The 27935-nt window shown below is 39.4% G+C and overlaps 1 protein-coding gene across 23 annotated transcripts in view; it reads right to left on the bottom strand.

Annotated features, from left to right (window-relative positions):
- The window catches only part of FANCC (FA complementation group C), a 348242-nt gene that overhangs the window by 228849 nt on the left and 91458 nt on the right, over window positions 1-27935 (bottom strand). For 12 of the 23 annotated variants that reach the window (XM_070375326.1, XM_070375330.1, XM_070375332.1 and 9 more), the window contains one exon: window positions 17270-17349. The exons of 9 other annotated variants lie outside the window; for them this stretch is intronic. The gene's annotated coding sequence lies outside the window, so the exon portion shown is untranslated. Of the gene's footprint in view, window positions 1-2184; window positions 2203-17269; window positions 17350-27935 lie in introns of those variants that run through there. 2 more of the 23 variants (XM_070375337.1, XM_070375340.1) reach the window with 1 other exon arrangement.

Genomic DNA, 27935 nt, shown 5'->3' with positions numbered 1-27935 from the left:
GCTTCTCTTCTTTTCTCAGCTATTTGTAAGGTCTCCTCAGAGAATCATTTTGCCTTTTTGCATTTCTTTTTTGGGGGGATGGTGTTGATCACTGCCTCCTGTACAAAGTCACAAACCTACGTCCATAGCTCTTCAGGCACTCTGTCTGTCAGATCTAATCCCTTGAATCTATTTGTCACTTCCACTGTATGGTCGTAAGGGATTTGATTTAGGTCATACCTGAATGGTCTAGTGGTTTTCCTTACTTTCTTTAAGTCTGAATTTTGCACTAAGGAGTTCATGACCTGAGCCACAGTCAGCCCCAGTCTGGTTTTTGCAGACTGTATAGAGGTTCTCCATCTTTGGCTGCAAAGAACATAATCAATCTGATTTCAGTATTGACCATCTGGTGACCTCCATGTGTAGAGTCTTCTCGTGAAGTTGGAAGAGGGCATGTGCTATGACCAGTGTGTTCTTTTGGCAAAACTCTATTAGCCTTTGACTTGCTTCGTTTTGTACTCCAAGGACAAATTTGTCTGTTACTTCAGGTATCTCTTGACTTCCTATTTTTATATTCCAGTCCCCTATAATGAAAATGACATCTTTTTTGCGTGTTAGTTCTAGAAGGTCTTGTAGGTCTTCATAGAACCGTTCAGCTTCTTCAGCATTACTGGTTGGGGCATAGACTCGGAATACTGTGATACTGAATGGTTTGCCTTGAAAACAAACAGAGATCACTCTGTCTTTTTTGAGACTGCATCCAAGTACTGCGTTTCAGACTCTTGTTGACTTTGATGGCTACTCCATTTCTTCTAAGGGATTCTTGTATTCTCAGTAAATCTTTAATCCAATTTTAGTTGATGGGCGGGAGTATGTTCCCTCCGAATTGTTTGATCTGAGGCCAAACTATAGTGGAGGTAATGAAGATATTGGAGACCTCCTTCAAAAGGTTTCACACACTGCTACACTCAGTGCCCCCAACACTGCAGCAAACCACCACCAACCCATGCCTCTGCTGGAGACTCCTGGGCACTCATGGGCAAGTCTGGGTCAGTCTCTTGTTGGGTCACTGCTCCTTTATTTTGGGGGCTCCAAAATCACTGCAGATGGTGATTGCAGCCATGAAATTAAAAGACACTTGCTCCTTAGAAGAAAATCTATAACCAATCTACATAGCATATTAAAAAGCAGAGACATTACTTTGCCAACAAAGGTCCATCTAGTTAAAGCTATGGTTTTTCCAGTAGTCATGTATGGATGTGAGAGTTGGACTATAAAGAAAGTTGAGTACCAAAGAATTGATGCTTTTGAACTGTGGTGTTGGGGAAGCCTCTTGAGAGTCCCTTGGACTGCAAGGAGATCCATTCAGTCCATCCTAAAGGAAATCAGTCCTGAATATTCATTGGAAGGACTGATGCTGAAATTGAAACTCCAATACTTGGGCCACCTGATGCAAATAACTGACTCATTGGAAAAGACCCTGATGCTGGGAATGATTGAAAGCAGGAGGAGAAGGGGATGACAGAGGATGAGATGGCTGGATGGTAAACTGACTCAATGAACGTGAGTTTGAGCAAGCTCCGTGAGTTGTTGATGGACAGGGAAGCCTGGGGTGCTGCCGTCCATGGGATCGCAGAGTCGGACAAGACTGAGCAACTGAACTGAACTAAACTGAATATACACACTAATTAGAGAACTGAAAACTACACTTTTGATTGATATCAAATCCTTGATATTGCCCCCAGTGTAAATCCTTGGCTTTCTTAGAGTCCTGCTCAGTATATATGCCTTCACATGGATATCTCTGCCTATATTAATTTCATACAAACAACTAACAAAATATTATTTAGCATTTTTTATTTAAGAGCATAAAAGAAAGGTGGATGATCAATGACATTTCTTCAAAACTCAGGATTTTATCAAGCATTTTCCATACACACAAACCCCCCAATATGTACTAATATAGCAAAAGCAAAGGGCATAGAAAGTTAGAAGGAAATCTCCCTTTTCATTTCTTAAATATACAGAATCAAATCATGTTTTCACCTTCTCCACATACAGAGACTAAAATTAACAGTAACTGTTAGTCTCAGTTTATGTTTCCCAAAGAAAATAAAATCAGCTTCAGAAATTCTCATGTAGATTGAACTAAAGTAACAGTCCTATGAGCAGAAAGACCTGGACATCTGAATAGAAGTGACTAACCTGTGAAAGACTCCCATGTGCTTGTTCATGTCCCTGTTTTGGGTTCATCAGAGGAAAGCAGGAGGTGGGAGGGGAAGAAACAAAGTAGCAAGGGAAACCAGCCTTGGGGTCCTTCAAACATCTGAGATACTGAAAAGAGAGTCCAAATGTCTCAGGTTTGGATCAAGGGCCTTTGTCCTTTCCCCCTCATTTATAAACTGGTCAAAAGCTACTTTGTTGCTTGCTAAAGCACTTTTTTATGAACTTAAATCATGATGGCACAAAGATAAACTGTCTATAAAGGTTCATACTGAAAGTTGCCAAATTGACAGGGCTCAGATTCAGAGTGTAGCAGGTGAGAGAGGTAATACTTTAGGGCTAAAAGTTCCCCATTTATGTTGGCCTCTTTAGAAAAACTTCCCATGTAGCTCAGTCAGTAAAGCATCTGCCTGCAATGTGGGAGACCTGGGTTCAATTCCTGGGTCGGGAAGTTCCTCTGGAGAAGGAAATGGCAATCTACTTCAGTATTCTTGCCTGGTGAATCCCATGGACATAGGAAACTAGCAGCCTACAGTTCATGGGATCGCAAGACTTGGACACGACTTAGTGCTATTTTTCTTTGGAAAAAAGGATATAACCAAAAATTTCATAGAAATGTTTACACGAGATATGAGGAATTCACCAAGCATAATTCATTAGATTGGAAGAAGGAAATAACAGCATCAAAACACTTAAGCACTGTTGGAAGAAAGGTAACAAAAAATAAACAAATGGGAGATAGACTGGAGCAAAGTGCCCTAATCCATTAAAAATAAAAACATTTCCCTTAATTTAGTAATCAAGAAGTGTTAAGAACCTGGCAAGGGACTGCCCTAAAACAGTCGTTCTCAAATTATCTTTCAGAAAGCAAAGTAGGCTCCTAAAGTTGTGTGTTAACACCTGAGTATTGACGCAGCCCCAGCGTCAAAGAGCCACAGGCAGGGATGCACAGGATGTTGAGTGTACCACAGTGCCAGGACCAGTGACCACTAGTGACGTGAGCAACTTCAGCCTCTCGTTTAATGTTATGTGACATTATTTTCCTATCCTAAGTTACTAAGCTTCAGGGTGAAAAAATACACAATCTATAATCTAACCTGTGATATTCTGGCCCTCAATTAGTATTGCTACTGAATGACACTTTCACATCCCATATGGCGGTTCCATCTAGAGACATCCTAGAGCTTAGGTGGAAAGGAAGTGGAGGAGGGGTGTACTGGGAGATAAGGATTAGCAGATACAAACTGTTACATACAGAATGTATAAACAACAAGATCCTACCATATAGGGCAGGTAACTATATTCAGTATGCTGTGATAAACCATAATGGAATAGAATATGAAAAAGAATAAATACATACGTATGTGTACGTGTGTGTGCATGTATAACTGAATCATGTTGCTGTATACAGAAATTAACAGGACATTGTAAATCAACTATACTTGAATAAAATTGAAAAAAAAATTTTTTTAAAGCTCAACACTAATCATTAGGTAAAGGCAAATCAAAACCACCATGAGATATTACTTTAAACCCCTTAGGCTGGCTATCATCAAAAAAAAAAAAAAAAAAAAAAGCAAGTGCTGGTGAGAATGTGGAGAAACTGGAACCTCAACTGCTAGTGGAAATGCAAAACAGTATCGCTATGTAAAAATGGTATGGTGATTACTTTTAAAAAATTAAACACTGAATTACCATCTGATCCACTTCTATTACATACCCAAAATAATAGAAGTAAAGACTCAAATAGATAATTTTTTCCTCATACTCATAGCAGCATACACAATAGGCAAAAGGTATAAACGACCCAAATATTCACCAAAAGATGGATGGGTAAACTAAATATATAAATATATACAGTGAAATATCATTCAGTCACAAAAAGGAAGGAGTTTCTGATATATATATGGATGAACCCTGAATCCATACAGTGTTAACATTATGTTAAGAGGAATAAGCCAAACACAAAAGGACAAATACTATATGATTTCACTAATAGGAGATACTTACAGAGTGGTCAAACTCATAGAGACAGAAACAGAATGGTGGTTGTTGGGGGCTGAGAGAAACGGAGAACGCAGGGATTTACTGTTTAATGGGTAAATAGCTTCAGATGGGAAGAAGAAAATACTCTAGAGATGAATGCTGGTAATGGCTGCCCAACAATGTGAATGTAATTCAGGGCTGCCGAACTGTACACTTTTTAAAAATGGCTAAAATGATAAATTTTATGCTTTCTATATTTTACCAATTAAAAAAAAAAAAAGAATAGACCAGCAGTGACTCCAGTCAAAGCTGAGGTAGGACCTGGAGCACATCCTGCGTTCCAGTCATGCCCTTCCACCAAAGCCCCCTCCCTCAGAATAATTCCATAAACACTGCTGGTTGCCCATCCAATAGCCTTAACCCATCTACTGCTTCTTTGCTAAGAGAATCAGTTTTGTCCAGAAATCTCATAGCTATTGAGTCTTGGGGAAGGCTGGGATCTTCCCAAATACCAGGGGTGAATCTTTTTTTTTTTTTTTTTAATTGACAGATAATTGCTTTACAGAACTGTGTTGGTTTCGGCCAAACATCAACATGAATCAGCCATAGATATACATAGGTCCCCTCCCACTCGAACCTCCCTCCCACTTCCCACCCCAACCCACTTCCTCTAGGTTGTTACCGAGCCCCAGTTTGAGTTCCCCGAGTCATACAGCAAATTCCCATTGGCTATCTATTTTACATATGGTAATGTAAGTTTCCATGTTACTCTCTCCACACATCCCACCTTCTCCTTCCTCCCCAACCCTCCTCCCCTATATCCATAGGTCTGTTCTCTGTCTGTGTCTCCACTGATGCCCTGAAAATAATTTCATCAGTACCATCTTTCTAGATTCCATATATATGTGTCAGTATATGATATTTGTTTTTCTGTTTTGGACATACTTAGCTATAGGTTCATCCACCTCATTAGAACTGACTCAAATGCATTCCTTTATATGACTGAGTAATAGTCCACTGTATATATGTACCATAGCTTCTTTATCCATTCATCAGTCAATGGATATCTAGGTTGCTTCCATGTCCTAGTTATTGCAATTAGAGCTGTGATGAACAGTGGGATACATGTGTCTTCTTCAATTTTGATTTCCTCAGGGTACATGCCGAGTAGCAGGATTGCTGGGTCATATGGTGATTTTATTCCTAATTTTTTAAGGAGTCTCCATACTGTCTTCTGGGCTTCCCTGGTAGCTCAGCTGGCAAAGAAGCCACCTGCAATGCAGGAGACCCCAGTTCAATTCCTAGGTCAGGAAGTTCCCATGAGAAGGGACAGACTACCCATTCCAATATTCTTGGGCTTCTCTGGTGACCTAGATGGGTAAAGAATATGCCTACAATACAGGAGACCTGGGTTTGATCCCTGAGTTGGGAAGATCCCCTGGAGGAGGGCATGGCAACCCACTCCAGTATTCTTGCCTGGAGAATCCCCATGGACAGAGGAGCCTGTGGGCTACAGTCCATGGGGTCACAAAGTCAGATGTGACTGAGCAACTAAGCACAGCATATACTGTCTTCCACAGTACTGTATCAATCTACATTCCCACCAACAGTGTAAGACAGTTCCCTTTTCTCTACACCCTCCCCAGCATTTGTTGTTTGTAGACATTTTGATGATGGCTATTCTGACTGGTGTGAGGTGATATCTCATTGTAGTTTTGATTTGTATGTCAATAATAATGAGCAATGTTTGAGCATCTTTTCATGTGTCTATTAGCCATCTGACCATGAACTCCTTACTGCCAAATTCAGACTTAAACTGAAGAAAGTAGGGAAAACCACTAGACCATTCAGGTATGACCTAAATCAAATCCCTTACGATTATACAGTGGAAATGAGAAATAGATTTAAGGGCCTAGATCTGATACATAGAGTGCCTGATGAACTATGGAATGAGGTTTGTGACATTGTACAGGAGACAGGGATCAAGACCATCCCCATGGAAAAGAAATGCAGAAAAGCAAAATGGCTGTCTGGGGAGGCCTTACAAATAGCTGTGAAAAAAAGAGAAGCAAAAAGCAAAGGAGAAAAGGGAAGATATAAACATCTGAGTGCAGAGCTCCAAAGAATAGCAAGAAGAGATAAGAAAGCCTTCCTCAGTGATCAATGCAAAGAGATAGAGGAAAACAACAGAATGGCAAAGACTAGGGATCTCTTCAAGAAAATCAGAGATACCAAAGGAATATTTCATGCAAAGATGAGCTTGAAAAAGGACAGAAATGGTATGGACCTAACAGAAGCAGAAGATATTAAGAAGAGATGGCAAGAATACACAGAAGAACTGTACAAAAAAGATCTTCACGACCCAGATAATCACAATGGTGTGATCACTGACCTAGAGCCAGACATCCTGGAATGTGAAGTCCAGTGGGCCTTAGAAAGCATCACTACGAACAAAGCTAGTGGAGGTGATGGAATTCCAGTTGAGCTATTTCCAATCCTGAAAGATGATGCTGTGAAAGTGCTGCACTCAATATGCCAGCAAATTTGGAAAACTCAGCAGTGGCCACAGGACTGGAAAAGGTCAGTTTTCATTCCAATCCCAAAGAAAGGCAATGCCAAAGAATGCTCAAACTACCACACTCATCTCACACGCTAGTAAAGTAATGCTTAAAATTCTCCACGCCAGGCTTCAGCAATATGTGAACCGTGAACTTCCAGATGTTCACCCTGGTTTTAGAAAAGGCAGAGGAACCAGAGATCAAATTGCCAACATCTGCTGGATCATCGAAAAAGCAAGAGAGTTTCAGAAAAACATCTATTTCTGCTTTATTGACTATGCCAAAGCCTTTGACTGTGTGGATCACAATCAACTGTGGAAAATTCTTCAAGAGATGGGAATACCAGACCACCTGACCTGCCTCTTGAGAAACCTATATGCAGGTCAGGAAGCAACAGTTAGAACTGGACATGGAACAACAGACTGGTTCCAAATAGGAAAAAGAGTTCGTCAAGGCTGTATATTGTCACCCTGTTTATTTAACTTATATGCAGAGTACATCATGAGAAACGCTGGACTGGAAGAAACACAAGCTGGAATCAAGGTTGCCGGGAGAAATATCAATAACCTCAGAGATGCAGATGACACCACCCTTATGGCAGAAAGTGACGAGGAACTCAAAAGCCTCTTGATGAAAGTGAAAGAGGAGAGTGAAAAAGTTGGCTTAAAGCTCAACATTCAGAAAACGGAGATCATGGCATCCGGTCCCACCACTTCATGGGAAATAGATGGGGAAACAGTGGAAACAGTGTCAGACTTTATTTTTCTGGGCTCCAAAATCACTGCAGATGGTGACTGCAGCCATGAAATTAAAAGATGCTTACTCCTTGGAAGGAAAGTTATGACCAACCTAGATAGCATATTCAAAAGCAGAGACATTACTTTGTCAACAAAGGTCCCTCTAGTCAAGGCTATGGTTTTTCCTGTGGTCACGTATGGATGTGAGAGTTGGACTGTGAAGAGGGCTGAGCGCCAAAGAATTGATGCTTTTGAACTGTGGTGTTGGACAAGACTCTTGAGAGTCCCTAGGACTGCAAGGAGATCCAACCAAGTCCATTCTGAAGGAGATCAGCCCTGGGATTTCTTTGGAAGGAATGAGGCTGAAGCTGAAACTCCAGTACTTTGGCCACCTCATGTGAAGAGTTGACTCATTGGAAAAGACTCTGATGCTGGGAGGGATTGGGGGCAGGAGGAGAAGGGGACGACAGAGGATGAGATGGCTGGATGGCATCACTGACTCGATGGACGTGAGTCTGAGTGAACTCCGGTAGTTGGTGACGGACAGGGAGGCCTGGCGTGCTGTGATTCATGGGGTCGCAAGGAGTCGGACACGACTGAGCGACTGATCTGATCTGATTAGCCATCTGTATGTCTTCTTTGGAGAAATGTCTGTTTAGGTCTTTTTCTCACTTTTTGATTGAGTTGTTTGTTTTTCCAGTATTTACTTACATGAGCTGGTTGTATATTTAAGAAATTAATCCTTTGTCAGTTGTTTTATTTGCTATTATTTTCTCACCAGGGGTGAATCTTGATTAATGAGACCAGTGGATCTCAACATTTTGTTCTCAGACTCCCCTTTACAGTCATACACATCACTGAGGGCATTACTGACAACTTTTATTTATGTGAGTTATATATATCAATATTTACCACATTACAAATTAAAACTAAGAAAAATTTAAAACCCAAGAATATATTCCACTAGCTGGAATACATTCCAGAGCAATGACATCACCATAAATCAAGAACTCTTAACAACTCTACTGTAGACTAGTGAGAAAATCAGAGTAAGAAACACAAATGACGTTTTAGCACCACTATGAAAACGGTTTTGCCCTCATCAGTCTTCTGAAAGTTCTCAGAGATACCCAACATCACATTTTCAGAATGGCTGGTGTATTCCAGTCATGGTATTTCCATTTGGCTTTCAAGTAACTATAGGAATGGGCAATGTTATACAACTCTGGACAATAAGAACTGAGCTTCCACTGGAGAATATTAGTGGATAAATTCACTTTTCCCCTGTATTATACACTGCAGTCTTCTTGTTACCCAGGGATTCAAGGAGTAAGTAATCTAACATGCTGCAAACAGCAAAGCAGAAAGGTGCACCTGGGTCCCCTCACTAGCACAGCTAAGGGAATGAAGCAGCCAACCTTGGAATTTTCCTTTTGGTTTAAGCCACCTTTTATTGGGTTTTCTTACAGTCAACTGTGTCCTCGCTGGCACATCTCCTCAGAACCTAGTTTGCTGAATACATTCTGAAAACCAAGGCTATGTATGTAGCTGGCACACAGTAGAAGTTCAATAAATATTTGCTGAATAAATAAGTAAACAAATAAATCCACTAAGGCTGCTGTAGAGGAGAGACTCAGATAAAATGCTGGCTTTGGGGCTGACAGAAAGACATGCAGTTCCCATACTGTCAACATTTAAAACGAAGTTCACTATAAATCTCATAGTATCAAAAATGGCTGTGTATTATATACCTGTCAGGGTGGCCAAAAGGTTCTGAAATTACTTTCATTTGGTCTGCACAATCTCCAAGTATGAGAGGTAAGTCTACATTTGCCAAATATAGACCATAACCTACTCAGTGGCAACCTGATAAAAAGCACTGTTTTCGGGTTTTTTTCCCCCATTTTCCCTGAGTTTGAATCAACTGAAGTCACTTCTCCCATGAAATAAGCACTACACAGAGATTTACGGACAGAAGGCTAGAAAACACAGTGTTTATGGAAGAAGGAAAAGAGACAAATATCTAGCCTCCAGTCAATGTCATTAACTAGGGGTGCAATGGCCTTATCAGAAACTACCTAAAACCTCCATTAAATATAATCAAATATAAAGTTAAGAAATTTATGCTCAACTATGCTTAAATTTGACAATATCCTTCCTCTTCCTTACTGAAACCCTGATACCAGTATTCTCAATTTACTTTTTAATGTTTCTTTGCTTCATTACTTTAAACAGGATTGACAAATTTGTCCATGTATTTGTAGCTTTCTTTAAAAAATTTCACAATAAAATATTCTTGCTCCCATAAAGTGCTTATGAAAGAAACAAATGATACACATTTTCCTGTTAAAACAATGAGGTTTTAAGAAAAATTCCACTAGGAGGAGCTGGCTTTTTCTCTGTTGAGTCAGGAGTGTTTTGTCTCTGAGACACTCTAATCAAAAACACAGACCTGAAATTTGCAGATAATTTCAAACAAACCCCAATCATAAACAAAATCTGGACCAAAGAAATCAGAGGAGGCAACCGCAATCCAGGTGCAGAGTGTACATACTCTTCACTCAGTTTTGCAAAGAATTAAGGAAATTTAACCTAGCAGATAACTTTCTGGGGGGTTACTGAGCTCCATTCTCCCATCCATGCCCCAAGCCACGTGGGAAAACGAGCTGCTCTCTGGATCTGGCCTCCAAATAGAAACATCCCTTTAGGACTGCTTGCCTTTGAAGCTGCTCAGATAGAAACTCCTGACCTTGTTTTCCATCAGAGCAGCAAGGACCTATCACTGAGACTTGAGAAATATCAGTCTTCCCACATACATTCTGTTAGAAATAGTGGTGACTTACTTTCATTGCATTCTTGTCCTCAATTCACTTAACTGACAGACAGTAAGACTGTGAGCTTTCAGTGAGATTGGAAGAAAAATGGGCTGAGAAGCACATTCGATATTAAAATATTAGAAATCTTCTCGCCTTTGTCATTAGTAACTTGGCTCCAAGTTATTTCTGCCTCTTTCCATCCTTGGTTCTACTCATAATTTATTACTAAATAAACAAAAACAAAAAATCCCACATATTTATTGGAAAACTACCATATGACAGGAACTCTAAAAACACTGCAAATAAAAAAATGGCAGCATTCCCATTTCCTCTCAAGCAACCCATGGCTAATGAGGAAATCATGAACTGCAAACAGATAAAACATAATTCTTTCTGGGAAGGGCTGGGAGAGAAGAAAACATGGAATGCTGCAGACAGCATCAAAAAGGGGCACCCCAGCCGGCCAGGAACAGCACTCACTCACTCTCTCATTCACACATATTATTTACATTTTCACTTCTGTTCGGGTTTCAGCATCTAAAAGCAGTGCTACTTGGCACCAAGACAAACACAACTGCAGGCTCTGACGTCTTAAGACACTATTTAGTTAGAACTGTGGGTGTTTGGAAACAATTGAATTCTTAAAATTACCATCAAAATAAAAAATAAAAAGTGAAATCCTTGTAGAGAACCATGGCATCCTAATAAATCCCACCTGCTTAATCCCACTCATCTTTTTGGGGCTGCAAGCCTCTGAAGGAGGAGTTTAAATGATTGTATGCTGTGGGTCACTGAACTCAAACAGAAAAGCATTTTTGTGGTTAGCTTTTAGTACTATGTAAAACCAAATATCTCACTTTGTTTCCTTTAAACCCTCAGCCCATGTGACCTCCAGTTAAGATGGCAAGTAAATTCACTCCTTGATAGATCCCCTCTCCTCCAAACACAGCAAAGAGGGAGGAAACAAGAAGAGAAAACCAAAAGGATGCAAGCAAGTTCAAAAACAATAGAAAAATTTCTGTCTAATAGGTATGAGGCAGAAACAGAGTGGAGTAAATCCTCAGGGTTAAAGCCTTTAGCCTCCTAAGCTCAGGATCCAAAAACAAGCACTGTAACTGGAAGCATGAAACCTACAAAAGTTGGTGGTAGTTCAGTTGCTCAGTTGAGTCCTACTCTGTGATCCCGTGAACTGCAGCATACCAGGCTTCCTCGTCCTTCACTATCTCCCGGAGTTTGCTCAAACTAAGCATAACCCACAAAGGACAGAGTCAGACCTAGCATCCTACCTGAGGCAGGGTTGGAGGTGAACCTGGAGGAGGGCTCCTGATTCCTGAAAGAAGACTGGTTATCTCATACGGAGCTGTGGCCTAGAGAGGAAGGAGAACACAGACCAGCCAGAGATGAGGAATTCAATGAAGCAGCCTGTGATTGCCCAAGTAACTGAAACACCACAGCAATTCTGGACTAGGGCTCCATGAAAGCCCCAGAGACAAATATAAATTGCTTTAAACAAGGAAGACTAAGCAGAGAGGGAGAAAGAGAGGCAGAAAATGAATCAATGAAAGCAATTAAAAAATATGCTGCATTCAAAACATGCCATTCAACCAAAGTTCTAAAGTACATGAGGAAATCTAATCCCAATAAAGGCAACTAACAAAATCAGCCATCAAACCACTAATTCATTTCAGATGAAATGAATATTATAAAATAGTCCAACAAAATAAGTATATTTAACTGAATTAAAGACTTAAATTTAAGACCTGAAACCATAAAACTCTTAGAAGAAAGCAAGCAGTAAGCTCTTTGACATCGGTTTCTAGGAATTTTTTTTTGATCTGTCTCCTCAGGCAAGGGCAACAAAAGCAAAAATAAACAAATGAGACCACATCAAACTAAAAAGCTTTTACACAGCAAAGGAAACTTTCAACGAAACAAAAAGGCAACCAACTGAATGGGAGAAGACATTTGCAAATGATATATCCAATAAGGGGTTAATAACTAAAACATATAAGAAACTCATACAGCTCAATATATTTTTAAAAATTCAATTAAAAAAATAAAGGACATGAAGACATTTTTCCAGAGAAGACATAGAGACAGTCAACAGGCACATGAAAATATACTCAATATCATTCATCATCAGAGAAATGCAAATCAAAACCTGTCAGAATGATTATCATTCAAAAGATAACAAAGAATAAATATTAGTGAGGATGTGGAGAAAAAGGAACCCTAGTACAGAGCTGGTGGGAATATAAATTGGTACAGCCACTATGGAAAATAGTATGGAAGTTTCTCAAAAAATTAAAAATAAAACTACCATATGGCCCAGCAATAACACTTCTGGGTATTTATCCAAAAAAACCCCCACTAATTCAACAAGATATATGCAAACCAGAGTTCACTGCAGCATTATTTACAATAGTTGAATATGGAAGCAACCCAGAAGTCCATTAATACATAAATGAGTAAAGATGTGAGACACGTACAAACAGACACATACACACAACAGAGAAGCACAGATGCAGACACACGCACAATGTAGTATTACTCAGCCATAAAAGTGTATGAAGCCTTGCCATTTGAAACAACATGGGTGGATCTCTTCACAGAAGATATTATGCTAAATGAAATCAGTTAGATAGAAAAAGACAAATAACCATAAAATTTCATTTATATGTGGAGTCCTAAAAGGTCCGTATAGCCAAAGTTATGGTTTTTCCAATAGTCATGTAAGGATGTGAGCTGGACCATAAAGAAGGCTGAGCACCGAAGAATTAATGCTTTTGAACTGTGGTGCTGGGAAAGACTCTTGAGAGTCCCTTGGACTTCAAGATCAAACCAGTTCAATCCTAAAGGAAATCAATCCTGAATATTCATTGGAAGGACCGACGCTGAAGCTGAAGCTCCAATACTTTGGCCACCTGATATGAAGAGTGGACTCATTGAAAAAGATCCTGATGCTGGGAAAGGTTGAGGCAAGAGGAGAAGGGGGCGACAGAGATTGAGACGGTTGGATGGCATCACTGACTGAATGGACATGAGTCTGAGCAAACTCAGAGAGATAGTGAAGAATAGGGAAGCCTGGTATGCTGCAGTTCAGGGGTTGCAAAGAGTAAGACACGACTAAGTAACTGAACAACAACAACAAAAACACCACAAATGAACAAATAGAACAAAACAGAAAAAGACTCATAGAAACACAGGAAAAAACTAGTAGTTGCCAGAGGAGAGGTGAGTAAGTAGAAATGGCAAAATAGGTAAAGGGGATTAAGAGGAACTACCAACTTCCATTTATAAAATAAATAAGTCATGGGAATATAATATACAGCAAGGTGAGTATAGTCAGTAATACTGTAATAGTTCTGTATGGTAAGAGATGGTAACTAGACTTACTGTGGTCATTATTTTGTAATGTACAAAAATATCAAATTGCTATGTTACACACCTGAAACTAATACAACATTGTAAGTAAACTATAGTTCAATTCAAAATCAAAGTAATTGTATTTAAGATGTTAAAAACTTAATTAAAAATAAGAAATTATAAAGCACAAACTCTGAGTTAAAACAATAGATGATTAAAAAAGAATCAATTGAAAATTATATAAGTGAAGAATACAGTCATTAAAATTAAAAACACAGTACACAAGATCCTTTAGGCAAAACTAAAGAGCTAGAAAATTTGAAGACAATACTATGAAATTCACTCAGAATGCAGCCCAGAAAGAAAATCAAAAATTATGAGAGAGAAGTTAGGAAACATAAAGGTAAGTTAGGAAACATAAAGGTTAGTTAGGAAACATCTAGGTGTCACAGCAAAACAGAAAAAAAGAAAAAGTAAAGAGAATGGAAGAGAAACAATACTTAAAGAGATAAAAGCAAGAAATATTCAAGAAATACATGAGTTCTTAGATTAACAGTACATTCTAAATACTGAAAAAGACAATTTAAAAATTATAGATATATAAGGAGCTCAGCTCTGTCCTCTGTGATGACCTAGAAGGGTGGGATGGAGGGGGGCCTATGGGAGGAGGGGATATATGTATACTAATAGTTGATTCAGATGTGGTACAGCAGAAACTAACATGACATTGTAAAACAATTATACTCCAACTTAAATAATAATCAGGTAAATAAATCAATTTTTAAAACCCACACAGACTAAAATATTAATTGTAAAAAGAAAATCTCAAAAGCTACCAGAAAGCACCCTGAACATCACTGGATCTGCTGGACTGCAAGGCTCAAGAGACAAGCCGCTAGAGCTGCAGCTGAGACGATGGGGAATTAAGCATCTCAGAGCAGCACGCTCATGCTGAGGCAAAAGTCCCATGAGCATTTTGCCGCTTTCTTAACAGTTTGTGGATACAAAGTGAGGTGACTGTCTTTCATTTTAGAAACAAAAAGCCTCCTGAAAAAGCAGAACCTTAAATGTTTCTAAAAACTTCTAGCAACAAGAGATTTGTCCACCCTGGAATGACATGTAGTCTGGATTTAAATTTCTCTTTCTTGCCCACCATGTTTCTGCCAGCAGCCCCTAACATGGACTTTTTGGATGTCCTGTTCGTCATGGTATCACAACCAACTTCAGACCAATGGACTCATTACACATACAGCAAAAGAACTGAGACAAGGAGCTGATGCCAACAGGGTTCAATGTCAGCTCTAGTTATCATCAGCTGCTGTCTGAACTTGATGTTTTTCCTCTTTGTTCCTTCACCACTTATAAATTTCTTTACAACATATTATTTCATTCCATTGCGTCTTGTCTGGAAGCATAAAGAAACAAGAATGAAAGCCTGAGTTATCTGGAAAGGATAACAGATGTTATCTGGAGGGTAATATCTTCATTTAACAGACGTTATCTGAAGTTATCGGGAGGACCACAGATGATTTCCAATAGAACAACTGGTCTCAGAAAACTGGTAATATATAACACACATCATAATTGTTTAGATAAAGACTAGACTAATCACTTTGCCTACAGAGGTTAGTATAGTCAAAGCTATGGTGTTTCCAGTAGTCCTGTATGGATGTGAGAGCAGGATAATAAAAAAGGCTAAGCGCAAAGAACTGATGCCTTCAAACTGTGGTGCTGGAGAACACTCTTGAATGTCCATTGGACTGCAAGGAGATCCAACTGCTGCTAAGTCGCTTCAGTCATGTCCGACTCTGTGTGACCCCAGAGATGACAGCCCACCAGGCTCCCCCGTCCCTGGGATTCTCCAGGCAAGAACACTGGAGTGGGTTGCCATTTCCTTCTCCAATGCATGAAAGTGAAAAGTGAAAGTGAAGTCGCTCAGTCGTGCCCGACTCTTAGCGACCCCATGGACTGCAGCCTACCAGGCTCCTCCATCCATGGGATTTTCCAGGCAAGAGTACTGGAGTGGGGTGCCACTGCATCCAACTAGTCAGTCCTAAAGGAAATCAACCCTGAATTTTCATTGGAAGGACTGATGCTGAAGCTAAAGCTCCAGTACTTTGGCCACCTGATGCAAAGAGCTTACTCACTGGAAAAAGACCCTGATGCTAGGAAAGACTGAAGGCAGGAGGAGAAAGGGACGACAGAGGATGAGATGGTTGGATGGCATCACCGACTCAACGGACATGAGTTTGAGAAAACTCCAGGAGATGGTGAAGGACAGAGAAGCCTGGCATGCTGCAGCCCATGGGGTCACAAAGAGTCAGACATGACTGAACGACTGAACAAGAGTCATCAATTTTTCATAAAGATTAGTGAACCTCTCATTTAGGTTCCCCTGGAAAGCAGAACTCAGCCAAGCTAAAGAAGGTAAGAGACCTGAATTTGCCTTATTTCCAGATATAAAATCTCTCACTAAAACCACCCACATCATGCTATCCAAGTGGTATACCTGGTAGTCACTCAAGGGGATCAAGAGGGACAAAGGCTCTAGAACTAGCCACAGGGTCTCATAAATTTTCTAAAAATTTTGTTATAGTATGGCACAAGAGCACCACCTACTGAAATGTTCCAAGGGACAATTTATCCATTTACCAAAAAATGGCTTGTTCTATACCCACCTCTAACCAACTGTTTACCTTGGCTTCAGAAAAATGTGACTGTAGAGGGATGGACTTCAAATCATTTCAATATAACTGGCTGTGTCTCTTTCTTGTTTAAAACTAGGGTCCTTGCCAAGACCTCCTGAAAAAGGAATCGTTGCCCTCATTTTTGCTTTAATAACCATAGTAAAATGAGTCTTGCTACTATCAGTATCCTACTCAGCTTCAGCTATCTCAGTGAATACTCTATTTCTAGATCTCTTCTCCTATCTGTTTTCCAAGAAGCAGAGAAAACTCAAGGGGGCAACCTATGGGTTCTAATGAGTCTAGAAAGGATATATATCAAGTCATTCAGTCAAATTTCAAACCACACAAGGCACAATGGCACAATACTAAGACTGGGGAATTGTGCTTTTTTTCAAACTCATTTGAAGATGATTACAGTAGCCCCCCTTCACTCGAGGAGCTTAAAATGAACACAGAAGTTCTAGACCAGCAAAGCTGGAGGCCAAATGAGCTGCTAGTAAAATACAGAAGAAAATACACAGAGAAGGACAGTTTGGGGGGTTGTGTAACTAATATCATAGTAAGGCAGATTGTTTCCACTATGCTGCATATATACAGAATAAAGCAAAAGCCATGGCAAAAATAGAGCTCTTTCTGTAGCCCCTCAGGCTCTCATGAAGCTCTTAGTTACTGCCAATTACAAAATCCTTGACCCAGACTTGCTTGAACAGCTCACATAAATTCTAGCTTATATGTCATGTAGTCTTGTTACTTTTTATTGGTCCGATGGGGGTACTCTGTTTATGAGCCACTGTATGCATAACCTCTACCAGGCCTTAAGTGTGATGAAAAAGCAGCAACTCATGTTTACTCCCGATCATGTCGTGCATTCTGTCATCAGTTACTGTCAGGGGTTCCACCATAGCCAGAGTACTCACACGAACATAGAGGGGATCCTCTACACGGCACAACCATGGAAGAAATAACACATCGCCCCAAAATGCCAGTCATCTGATGCCTGTAAGAGTACAAATTTGTTAACTTGGAAATCATTGAAAATTTCAAAGCAATAAATATGTCTTATTCTATTTCAATTGCTTCGTAGAATAAAAGAGGATACTCTAGAAAAATTCCAATCACAGTTCTCTTGTGTTCATACATGGCTATGCTAAGTGCAGTTTGCACTATATGGTGTGCTTGTTAAAGCCCTGCAGCAACGGGAAACCAGAGCAGTGTCATAGGAAAGGTAAATCAACTGAATGTGAAAACCTCAGCAGAGAGACTTGCTGGGAAAGAATGAGGTTATACAAGAAAGAGGCAAATTCTAAGATAAAAAGCAACCAACTAGTTGACAGAAATAAAGCAGGAAAAAAAAAAAAAAAAAATTGATTCACAGGCCCATAGAATTGGGGGGAAAAAAGACATAATATTGGGTTTTATTTGTCCAATATAAAATAGATATTATTAAAAAATAATGTTAGACAACAGAGGGGCCTCCCAGGTGGCTCAGTGGTAAAGAATCCACCTTCTAATGCTGGAGATGCAGGTTCAATTCCTGGGTTGGGAAGATTTCCTGGAGAAGGGAATGGGAACCCACTCCAATATTCTTGCCTGGAAAATCCCATGGACAGAGGAGGCTGGTGGGCTATACTCCATAGGATTGCAAAAAGTCAGACACAACAAAGAGTTGGACAACAATATACCAACAGAGGCCTAGAAAAAATTTAGTAGGTCTGCTAGATTTGACCCCGTTTGGGCCCTCATTAGAATTTCAGATGTAGTGAACATTTGCAGTTACCTCTCCAACACTTATTTTCTACATTCCTCCTTCCTAACAGGAACCTAAAATTTCTTAGCCAGCAGATTTTGGTGAGACAAGAATGAGCTCTGATTGGGTTAAGCAGTGGTTCTCGATCAGGGACAACCTTGACCCACAGGGGACCTCTGACAATGTCTGATGGCATTTTTAGTTGTCACAACTAGAGGAGTGTGCTGCTGACATCCAGTGGATAGAGGCCATAGGTGCTACTACACTTCCTACAATACACAGGACAGTCCGCAAGACCAGCAACTGTCTGGTCCAAAATGTCACTCCCTCACCCATGCTAGAACACTCGATCACTAGCCCAGGAGTTTCTGAGAACAGACTCTCTCCTTGTCAGATGTGAAGAAGGAAATAAGAGTTCCAGCTGCTGCTCGCAGCTATCTCACCATGATATAGAAGCCAGCCTTAGGATTAAGTGCGGTAGGCAAACACAGGTTTCAGGTGATGGCTCCTTGCCATGAGGGCTCTTAAAAAGATAGACCACTTTTTGGAAAATAACTCCGTTTTTTCTCCTCATTACCTGATCTTTTCACTTCATAGAATATTACATAAATCACTAAAGGCAACATACCAACATTATAATTTCAGATAAAGAATACTCATTAATTCACTCAACACAGCAGTTTCTTGTCAAGAATATGACAGAACGAAAAGATTTTTAAAATTATTCAAACGTGCCATTGCATACATAGTAGCCTAAATGATGGCCCCCGCAAATGTATGGTCTCCCTGGGACCTGCAATTATTACTTTGAAGGAGTGAATTCATATTCACTTTGTATGGCAAATAATATGATTAAAAATCTTGAAAGGAAGTACTTATAATGGATTACCAAGGTAAGCCATAAAAGAAATCAGATGTATCCTTGTGAGAAACAGGGAGTATGAGGCAGACACACAGAGGAGGAGACAGGTGGGCAGAGATCGGAGCAATGTAGCCACGAGCTCAGAAGTGCTTTCGCTGGCAGTCACCAGAAGCCAGGACCGGATTCTCCTCTAGTGTCCCCAGAGGGAAAGCAGTCCTGCCAGATTTCAGACTTTTGGCCTCCAGAACCATAAAATACCTTTCTTCTGCTTTCAGTCTCTAAATTGGTAATTGTTACAGCAGCCTCAGGCAATTAATGCAGCATCTTTCAAGGAGGTATATGAATTGTAAACTTATATATTGCTATTTTTTTTGTACAAAAAAATACTTCTTCTTTGATGTCAAAGGTGTCCACAATCAGAAGTTTATTCTGTCAAAGTCCCAAAGGAAAAAAAAAATTATCACTAAGCACTACTGATATTGAACACATGCCTGAAAATTCATCACCTGACTCTCTGCTGCTGCTGCTAAGTCGCTTCAGTCGTGTCCGACTCTGTGCGACCCCAGAGATGGCAGCCCACCAGGCTCCCCTGTCCCCGGGATTCTCCAGGCAAGAACACTGGAGTGGGTTGCCATTTCCTTCTCCAACCTGACTCTCTACCATCTTGCAAAGAATGGTTCCTTCCCTCTTCCATCAATTCCCACAGCCTATCATGCCACCTCTTTCTTATTTATTGAGGCAACAAAGCATCATTAAATTTTATGTATAAACTGTAGTTATTTTCAAAATTTTATTTACTTCTTATATACAAATGCTTTCATTGCTCAATGTTATATTTGTCTATTTGTGCAAAATGTTTGGGTATCTTAGGTTGAAACACATAATAAATTTTTCCATTAAAGTTAAGAGGTAGCTTTTTCTTCACTGGCTTTTCACTTAGTGACTGCGTTTACAGAAATGAATTATATTTCTATATATAGAATAAGATATATTTAAGATATATTTATTTTATATATCTTATGTAAGATACATTAAGATATATTTATTTCATCTACAGTATGATAAATGCCACCTGGTAAGTAGATTGATTTCTTGGCCCTCTTCATCAATGTCTTATCAAGAATATGGGACAAAATTTTAAAAAATGGTTCAAACATGCCATCTCATCTACAATAAGCCAGATGCTACTCCCCCATCTAAAATACATATCCACATCCTAATCCCTGGAACCTGTTACTATTATTTTTAAGGAAAGCAAGAGGTATAGGTTGGAAGTCAGTGATTTGGCCCAGCCCCTTCACATCATTGCAGAGGTAACAGGGGGCATGAGGAAGGAAGTACCTTCCTTAGACCATCCATCTGGCTGGAGTCCCAGCAAGAACAGAGTCCAAGTCTCCTAGCACCAACTCCCTAGTATTCTACCCAAGGTTTTATGAAAGGACTGAAGAAAAATGTGATGAATAGAGTCAGAAAACAACAAAACTTTTTTTTTTCTCTTTTGAGAAAGGATGAAATTGTATAGACATTCTTTAGCCTAGAAAAGGGAAGAGAAGGTCTTTCTCGTGGCTCAGATAGTAAAGAATCCGCCTGCAATGCAGGAGACCGGGTTTGATTTCTGGAGAAGGGTTTGATTCCCTGGAGAAGGGAATGGCTACCCACTCCAGTAATCTTGCCTGGAGAACTCCATGGCCAGAGACTGGTGGGCTACAGTCTGTGGGGCCGCAAAGAGTCAGACACAACTGACTCAGCACACACACAGTAAATGAGTTAATAAATGCCTAGAGGTGAAGAAAACATTAACTGGCTAGAGGCCACCTGATGTACACTTATTTTGCACTAATAATAAGACCTTTCTTAAGATCTTATAATAAGACCTTATAAGACTCAACTCAAGGAGTCTTAAAGACTCTCTTACATGAGATTCTACTAGCAGTATCTCAGTTGTAGAATAAAAATTCACACAACTAGTTCAAGTCAAATGGGGGGGGAGGGAACACATTACAGAAAAGCTACAAACGATCTCATGGAGATCCGAGAAAGGAAAATGGAGTTTAGATGGACCAAATGGGAAGTGAAACTAGAAGCTCCCGCCGCCGTCTCTCATGGGTCTCCGTGCATCTGCTCCACTCCACAGCTTCTCACTTTAGACTGGCTTCCTCTGCACTTTTGTTCCCTCTGACCAGCTCATGGCTTTTACGGTGTAGTTCAGAACCGAGTCACAAGTCCCTGTGATCCTTCAGTCAAAGGATTCATCATCATCTAATTAACTCAGACCCTCAGGGTCCATATTCTCAGGAAGAAAATTTAATTGGCTCAATGCATTCAACAAAGTCTCTAAATTGTTTTCTACCGGGTCAGCTGCTCATCCCACAGAGACTGGTGTTTGACAGGTACTAAAGTCTGTGCAGATTCTTCAAAGGCAGGTAGGCGAAGAGGAAATGATCAGCATGTGCATTATGGTAATCAAGAGTTATATAGCTCTTTTAGTTAAGGACACTCAGGAGACCTGCGTCATTTCTGTATTTGAGATCTATGGAAGAGATGACCACAATCTGTAAACAAAGAGTAGGAGCCTAAAACTTCCTTAAGAGCTATAGCAAAACCTTACTACTTAGGGCTGTATTATCAGGTTTTATCATTTAATATCCAGAAGTATCTTCAATTAGCAGACTATCAGGGAAATCTTAGGAAACAAAAAACCATCTCTGTTATACAATCTGGTCACTGACCTGCCATTACTTTGAGGAAAGGAGTAAAAAGAAGATATCAGCAGTCCTTATAGAAGAAAAAAATCCTCTGAACTGTGATCAAAGTACAGTGCAACAGTTGTACAGAGCAATGGAATTATAACAGAACTGGCTCCTTGGGTAATTGAAAAAAAAAAAAAGGCTGATAGGGGTTAAGAAGAGGGGAGGACAAATAGGCAGGATACAGAGAATTTTTAGGACAGCGAAACCACTCTGCATGATACTCTAATGCTGGATATATGTCACTATACATTTTTCTAACCCCATAGAATGTACCATACCAAGAGTGAACCCTAAAGTAAACGACGGACTTTGGATGATTATGATATGTCAGTGAAGGTTCATTAACTGTAACAAGTGTACAGTTAATGTGGCAAGGATGTTGATAATGGAGGAGGTTGTACATATGTAGGGGAACAAACTATATGGTAAGTCTGTACTTTCTACTCAATTTTTCTAAGAACCTAAAACTCCTCTATAATAAAATAAAAGAGTCTTTTTTAAAGGCCATGGTGACAGGAGCAATTTTGGCTCAACAAAACTCAAATCTACTCTAGACGCTCAAAGAATAAGGTTCAGAAATAGCAGGAGCAGAGTGAAAAAGGTAAAAAATGGATCTCAACTATTATCTGGCAGCAGCTGCAGCCCTCACACCCTATATAGTAAAATTAATCAGTTCTCTGAGTTACAATTCCATAAATTCAGACAGCCAGATGCCTGCTTCCTCCAGACATAGAGGATAATTTGTGTTGGTTATACTGTGAGGTATTATCTGCTTCAAAGTCTACTATGTGACTCCTCAACCACCAGGAAATTAAAATACAAAAGCTTTTTATTGTGTCTCCCCCTAACTCTACCCTCAAGATACTATGCATTTCCAATGTCAACTAAGAATTTCATAAGGGAGAGCTCCTCTCACATGTAAAATATGAAGGTTTTTTGGTTGCTTGGTTTGTTTATTCATCCAACTTAGACTACAGGATATTCTACAGCAGCACATGCCCTCTGGCATTAATTCCACGGGCCAGATTTTCTTTAAACCCTTCCTCTAACAGATGTTCCTCTCCCTGTCACAAGCAGTCTGATCTTTTTACCTTTCTCTACCTCATTTTCAAGACCACTTGTTTAGAGGCAAGGTGATCTCAAGTAACAGGTTAATTATGTAGGTATGTATGTGCCCAGCCTAAGGGCTAATAATGTGCTACTGATCTACTGATCCTTCCCTGTCACACCACAAGAACTGTATTTGGTCTGGCAATGCTCAAAAAGTTTAACCATATCTATCTGGTTAAGATAAAAAATTTAAAACATCAAAGAAAGAGTATGAGTCTATTTGCTTAATAACTATGGGTAAAAATCTTGAAAATTTTCACAGCTTAAGCATGATTGTAACCTTTGGCTTAGGAAGCATTACCACGAAGAAAGCTAGTGGAGGTGATGGAGTCCCAGCTAAGCTATTTCAAATCCTAAAAGATGCTGCTGCTAAGTGCTGCACTCAATGTGCCAGCAAATTTGGAAAACTCAACAGTGGCCACAGGACTCAAAAAGGTCAATTTCCATTCCAATCCCAAAGAAAGGCAACACCAAAGACTGTTCCAAATACCACACAATTGCACTCATTTCGCATGCTAGCAAGGTAATGGTCAAAATCCTTCAAGCTAGGCTTCAACAGTACATGAACCAAGAACTTCCAGACGTACAAGCTGGATTTAGAAAAGGCAGAGGGATCAGAGATCAAATTGCCAACATCTGTTGGATCATTAAAAATAGCAAAGTAATTCCAAAGAAACATCTACTTCTGTTCCATTGACTACGCTAAAGCTTTTGACTGTGTAGACCACAAAAAACTGTGGAAAATTCTTAAAAAGATGGGAATGAATATCAGACCACCTTACCTGCCTCCTGAGAAACCTATATGCAGGGAAAGAAGCAACAGTTAGAACCAGGCATAGAACAACAGGCTGGTTCAAAACTGGGAACAGAGTACGTCAAGGCTGTCAATTGCCACCCTGCTTATTTAACCTCTATGCAGAGTACTTTAAGCTAAAAGCCAGGCTGGATGACTCACAAGCTTGAATCAACATTGCTGGGAGAAATATCAACAACCTCAGAAATGCAGATGATACCACTCTAATGGCAGAAAGCAAAGAGGAAACTAAAAAGACTCTTGATGAGGGTGAAAGAGGAGAGTGAAAAAGTGTGAATGTTTTGTATCAACAGTGCTGAAAAGAGAGGCAAATGCCAGGTGCTTATTAGGCTGTGCTCCAAAGTCATCGTCAGGTTTCTAACTATGATGGTGAAGCATGGTTACATTGGTGAATTTGAAATCATAGATCATCACAGAGCTGGGAAAATTGCTGTGAACCTCACAGGCAGGCTAAATAAGTGTGGAGTGATCAGCCCCAGATTAACATCTAGAAAAATGCCAGAATAACCTGCTCCCATCCTGTCAGTTTGGTTTCATTGTACTGACAACTTCAGCTGGCATCATGAACCATGAAAAAGCAAGATGAAAACACACAGGAAGGAAAATCCTTGGATTTTTTTTTCGAGGGATGTAATACCTACAAATAAAATGCCTGGCAGTGGTGGGGGGAGCAGGGAGGGGAAGAAGAGGGAACAATCCCACTTACAATTGCATCAAAAAGAATAAAATGTCTAGGACTAAATCTAACCAAGAAGTAAAAGACCTATGTGAAAAATTATAAGACACTGTTGAAAGAAATTGAAGATGGTACAAAGAAATGGAAAGATATACCATGTTCATGGATTAAAGACTTAATATTGTTAAAATGACCATACTACAAAATGACCATACTACTTCAATGCAATTCCTTTCAAAACACCAATGGCATCTTAGTACTGAAACAAATAATTCCAAAATTTGGGTAGAAACAGAAAGACTTTAGCACAAAACAAATTTGAGAAAGAACAATAAAGCTGGAGGAATCACATACCCTGATTTCAAACTATACTACAAATTTACAATAATCAAAGGAGTATGGTATTGGCACAAAAACAGACATATAGATCAATGGAACAAAAAACAGAGCCCAGAAGTGAACCCGTATTTATATGGTCAATTAATCTACAACAAAAGAACTAAAACAATACAATGAGAAAGAAACACCCTCATTAATAAATAGTATTGGGAAAACTGGACAACTACATGCAAAAGAATCAAATTGGATTACTCTCACACTATATACAGAAATCAACTCAAAATGGATTGAGGCCTTAAATGTAAGATCTGAAATCATAAAACTCCTAGAAGAAAACAGACAGTGGTTTTCAGGAATATATAAATTTTAATATATCTCCTCAGGCAAAGGAAACCAAAGCAAAAATAATTGGGACTGCATCAAATGAAAAACCTTTTACAAAGCAAAACAAAGAGATCATTCAAAAGATGAGCACTGATAACATTTCTGAAGGCACTCACCAAAAATATCACCACCACCTCTTACTCTCCTTAACAGCGGCAATTCACATAAAATTTTACTTTTATATTTAATAGTTTCAAAATTTATAAAATGTTTCATTGTTTTAATCAATTGTGAACCAGAAATAATTCAAAAGATAATTCATAAAAAATTAAATGCATAATCTTATATTATATGCATTTTTATTGCAAAATCTTAACTCTATCACGTGTCTATATTCTTGTTTCATTGTATTATACTCAGTCAGGAGAAGTTCCTTCATTTTTGAACCATCTGTCCTGAATATCTTCAATTTACCTTACTTGCCTCATTTCCAAACAGAGCATTATTCTTTCCTGCTTCCATGAGTTCTCTGGGATCCCTTGCTTTTCCCACTCATGATCTACACACATGCCTTCCCATCTCATTTAGACTTTTCTCCATCTACTCTTCTCCCTATTCACTGCCTCCTTCTTGAGGTCTAGACTTGACAGCAAAATAGACTGCTGGAAGAGAGATGATGATATGAAGAAATTTCCTGAGCCTCATCAAGGAATGAGGCAAATAGTGGAAGTAATTCTGCAGCATGGCCCTTGAGTTTTTATTAAACGCAAATACCCTGAGAAAATGAAACATACTCTTAAACATTAATACCAATGTCTCAGGAGGAGCATGCTGAAACAGGGAAAGGAAGAACAGACGAAGGTCCCAATCAATGATAGGTGAAACAAGAAGGGGTCAAATGCAAATTCTGCCTACAGCCAGCCTGGGCAATTCCAAATTATTTAGCCTGCCATTTCTGGAAGATACAGTTATAAAGCACAGAGTACACAATCAATAAGGCATGGTCTGCAATATTTATTATAAAGCATTAGCAAGATCACTCATTCTGTGACTGTCACATTGATTCTGAACCCACTCTTTACATTTTGTTTTAAACACCATCTTTCTAGAAAACTATTTACTGGAAGTGCAAGTTTATCTAAATATTCACTGGGTTCCACAGTAATATTAGGCATAAAACAACTCATTTTTATGAGTTAAGAATTTAATGAGTGGCAATAGCTACTCTACCATCTTGTCTTAAATCACTGCAGATGGTGATTACAGCCATGAAATTAAAAGACACTTGTTCTTGGAAGAAAAGCTACGACAAACCTAGAGAGTATATTAAAAAGCAGAGACCATCCTTTGTCAACAAAGGTCCGTCTAGTCAAAGCTATGTTTTTTTCCAGTGGTCATGTATGGATGTGAGAGTTGGACTGTGAAAAAAGCTGAGCGCTGAAGAATTGATGCTTTTAAACCGTGGTGTTGGAGGAAACTCTTGAGAGTCCCTGGGACTGCAAGGAGATCCAACCAGTCCATCCTAAAGGAAATCAGGCCTGAATATTCATTGGAAGGACTGATGCTGAAACTCCAATACTTTGGCCACCTAATGTGAAGAACAGACTCATTAGAAAAGACCCTGATATTGGGAAAGATTGAAGGCAGGTGGAGAAGGGGACGACAGCGGATGAGATGGTTGGATGGCATCACCAACTCAATGGACATGAGTTTGAGCAAGCTCTGGGAGTTGGTGATGAATAGGGAAGCTTGGCGTGCTACAGTCCATGGGCTTGCAAAGAGTCAGACACTACTGAGTGACTGAACTGAACTGAATAGCTTAATTATTTTGACTGCCACTAGAAATAAGATTAACCTTATCCAAAAACATGAACAGCTACTTATGAGTCTACCCTCTCCCTCTTCATCTAGTAAGTGTCAGTGTAACAGAGTAACTAAGGAGGCTGCCTCTAGAGGTAGACTGCCAAGGTTTGAATTCTCACTTTGCCCTGTGACCTTGGGAAATTACTTAACCTCCTCATGCCTCAGTTTCTGCATCTTTAAATGGGGAAAACCTAGGAATTACTGTGAATAATAAAATGTATTACTATCCAGAAAGCACTTAGACTTGTGCCTGGCACACTGTAAGCACTCAAAAAATGTTAGCTACTATCATTAGTTATGGCATTTCTAACAAACAATGATGATATCTTTCTCCAAGATTCCTCCACTAGGTAGAAATAATCTCTCCTGGTGAACTTAAATGCCTGTCAGCAAAAGCACTCCTGAAACCTAGGGAATCAACAGAGAATAAGCATCAGCGCCTTGGACAGGCTGCACCACACAAACCTGAAAGCCACAGAGCTGTTTGTTTTACTATACCACAAATATTAGAGTCAGATTTCAAAATTTTGCTAAGCCAGTTCCTGCTACATTCAAAATATGGTAATATAAGATGGTTTGGTCTGCTATCAAGTCATGGGCTGTATAAACACTCGTTTATAACAAAAATGACTGTAAAAGTGCTATGGTTCTTAATGGTTATATTAAATTATATTTGAGGCCTTTTATTTTTCTAGTTGCAAATAATAGGGAGAAGAGTCTACTTGAGAGTGAGAACCAAATTTAACTAAACTGTAAATTTCTCAAGATAACTTGAAAACTTCAGTTCAGTCTCTTTTAATGCGCAAGACCAAGCACAGCACAGCATATAACGTGAAATCCAAGCACGTCACCAGGAAACGGAGCTCCAAACTAGCTCTACCGTTGTCAGCTGTGTGGCTCACAATATTTCATCTCTTTAAAAGAAAAGGGTTATGATACCAATCGCCTAGAACCAAAAAGTATAATGATACCAATCGCCTAGAAATAAAAAGTAGATTAAATGAGACAAATGTTGACAATGTGCAGTAGCTGTAACTGTTAATAAATAACACAGGAAAATATCATTTACTTGAGCTCTGAGATTACTCCTACACACAC

The sequence above is a fragment of the Bos mutus genome, chromosome 8 (genome assembly GCF_027580195.1).
Source record: "Bos mutus isolate GX-2022 chromosome 8, NWIPB_WYAK_1.1, whole genome shotgun sequence".
In the NCBI taxonomy this organism is placed as follows: domain Eukaryota; kingdom Metazoa; phylum Chordata; class Mammalia; order Artiodactyla; family Bovidae; genus Bos; species Bos mutus.
Note: the sequence above shows the minus strand (reverse complement) of the source record. Positions and strands in the feature narration are given on the sequence as shown.